We start from the raw sequence: 3,130 nt of genomic DNA on the forward strand, positions 1-3,130 counted from the left end.
TAAGCCACTGCCTTTGACTCAGGTCATGATCTCAGGGTCCTGGGATTGAATCCCACATCGGGCTCTCTGCTCAGCAGGGAGTCTGCTTCCTCCTCTCTCTCTCTGCCTGCCTTTCTGCCTACTTGTGATCTCTCTCTGTCAAATAAATAAAATCCTTTTTAAATAAATAAATAATTATAGGGAATCAAAATATGGCTCATGCAAGGTATAGGTAGTGCTAATAGTATTCTATAGCTGCATAACAATACGCCAAAACTTAAAAACTTAGAACATCACCCATTTATTACCTCCCCATTTCTGGGGGCCACGTGTCCAGACACAGCTTAGTGGGATCCTCTGCTTGGGATCACAAGGCTGAGATCAATGCATTAACTGGGCTGCATTCTCTTAGAGGTTCAACTGGGGAAGAATTTGTTTCCATGCTCATTCTACTGTTGAGCTATATGACTGAAGACCCAGATTTTTGCTTGCTGTCCACTGAAGGTCACCCTTACCATGTAGAGGCCTTCTGCAATTCTTTGCCTCTGCAAAGACCACACACTTCATCAAGCCAGCAATGAGAGCTCCTCTAACACCTTTGCCACAATCCGTTGGCTAAAAGCAAATCACAAGTCCTGTCCACACTCAAGGAAAGCACATATTAGCTTGAAAGACTATGGAGCATTAAGAGTTAGGAAAACCAGATGTGAAGCCTAGCCATTCCACTTTCTAGCTCTGTGTTCTTGGACAAGTAGCTGAATCTCTCCTGACCTCAGTTTACTATGTAACAATTAATACATGAATTAGGATGTTCTCAACTGCAGGCAAGTGAAAACTAATTAAAAGTGATACACAATGATTTATTTTCTTACAAGAAGTCTGGAGGGGGCGCCTGGGTGGCTCAGTGGGTTAAGCCTCTGCCTTCAGCTCAGGTCATGGTCCCAGGTCCTGGGATCGAGCCCTGCATCGGGCTCTCTGCTCAGCAGGGAGCCTGCTTGCTCCTCTCTCTCTGCCTGCTTCTCTGCCTACTTGTGATCTCTGTCTGTCAAATAAATAAATAAATCTTAAAAAAAAAAAAAAACGAACTCTGGAGATGAGGCAATTACATGCTTAATCTTACCTTTCAACATCTTCAAACACTTTTTTTTTTCCTGTTGAGATTTTTTTTTTTTAATTATTTTTTAAGCAGGCTCCCTGCCCAGCATGGAGCAAGCACGGGGCTTAAACATAGCCCTGAGATCAAGACCTGAGCTGAAATCAAGATGCTTAACCAGCTGAGCCACCAGGTGCCCTGGTGTTGAGATTTCAAATTTTTTTAATTGAACTCTTTCTTAGAGCAGTTTTAAGTTTACAAAGAACTGAAGTTCTCACATACTGCCTTCTCTCCCCTTCAGACTTTCCCATTATTAACCTCTTACATTACTGTGGCACTTTGGTTAAAGCCGATGAACAAATATTGACAAATTATTAACTGAAATCCATAATTTACATTAGATCCATTCTTTGTTTTGTACCATTCTCTGGGTTTTGACAAATGTGTAATGACATGAATCCATGTCATTACACGTTACATTACACATTACACCAGCCATTACAGTCTTGTACAGAATCCCTCCATGACCCTGAAAATCCTCCCTGCTCCCCCTAGTGCTCCCTCCCGTCCTCCCCTCAAGTTTCTGATCCATCATTTTGCCTTTTCCAGAACCTCATATATTTGGAATCATGCAGGATGTGGCTTTTCAGACTGCCTGCTTTAACTTAGTAATATGCATTTAGGATTCCTTTGTCTGCCTTTCTGTGGCTTGATAGCTTGTTTCTTTTTATTGCTGAATAATATTCTATTGTCTGAAGGCAACACTGTTTATTCACCTATTAAAGGACATCTTGGTTCTTTCCAATTTTTGGCAATCATGAGTAAAACTTCTATAAACATTTCTGTGCATGTTTTTGTGGGGACATAAGTTTTCAACTTATTTGGATAAATACCAAAGAGGGTGATTGATGGGTCATATGATAAGACTATGTTTAGTTTTGTAAGAAACTGACACTGTCTTCCAAAGTGGTTGAACCATTTTGCACTTTGATCGTCAATGAATGAAAGTTCTTTTTTTTTTGATATTTTATTTATTTATTTGATAGAGAGAATGAACACAGGCAGATAGAGTGGCAGGCAGAGGCAGAGGGAGAAGCAGGCTCCCTGCTGAGCAAGGAGCCCAATGTGGGGCTCGATCCCAGGAGGCTGGGATCATGACCTGAGCCGAAGGCAGCTGCCTAACGGACTGAGCCACCCAGGCATCCCAATGAATGGAAGTTCTTATTGCCCTACAGCCTCATTGGCATTTGGTGTTTTCGGTGTTTGGGATTTTAATCTTTCTCATAGGTGTGTAGTGGTGTCTCACTGTTTTAATTTATAGTTCTCTAATAAATACCAGGTAGTGGTTGGAGTCTGGGATGTCTGAAACTATGGTTATGGAGAGTGGAGTTATTGGTGAGTACAAGGACAAGGGAACAGCAGTGGAAGCTGGTGGCTGTGGTAGGGTTGGGGAAGAGTACTGCAAGAAAGGAGGCTTGAGAACTGGGAGATCAGGTCAGAAAAGGAATTCTCTACACAAATAATTATATTGCAGAATCTTGGGCTAAGGTTTGGAAGGAATCACATCGTGAATGAAAAGAAAACATTGGGAGTAGTAAGTAAGAAGAGTGCCAAGGGGTTGGAGAATAAAAGAAAAGCACCTTATTCTCAAATAGTCCAGGCAGGCTTAAAAACAAAGAGAATGAGATAGAATTAGAAGTCTAAAAACCATACAGCAACGGTCAACTGATTTTCAATGAGGATACCAAACCATTCTATGGGGGAAAGGACAGTCTTTTCAGCAGATGGTGCTGTGAGAACTGGATACCACACGCAAAAGAATAAGGTTGGACCCTTGTCTCACACCATATAGAAAAATTAACTTGAAATGGATCAAAAGCACAAATATTGAATCATCACATTATATCTCAAATTAACGTAATTTACATGTCAATGATACCTCAATTTTAAAAACCCACAAGGATGACACTTCTGTTTTGTTTAATTAATTTATACTTTAAAGAGAGAGGGAGAGAGAGCACACACAAGTGCAAGGGTTGGGGGCAGGGGGAGGGAAGC

This window comes from Mustela putorius, unplaced genomic scaffold (assembly GCF_011764305.1).
Source record: "Mustela putorius furo isolate JIRA1106 unplaced genomic scaffold, ASM1176430v1.1 tig00003858_pilon_pilon_pilon, whole genome shotgun sequence".
Classification (NCBI taxonomy): Eukaryota; Metazoa; Chordata; class Mammalia; order Carnivora; family Mustelidae; genus Mustela; species Mustela putorius.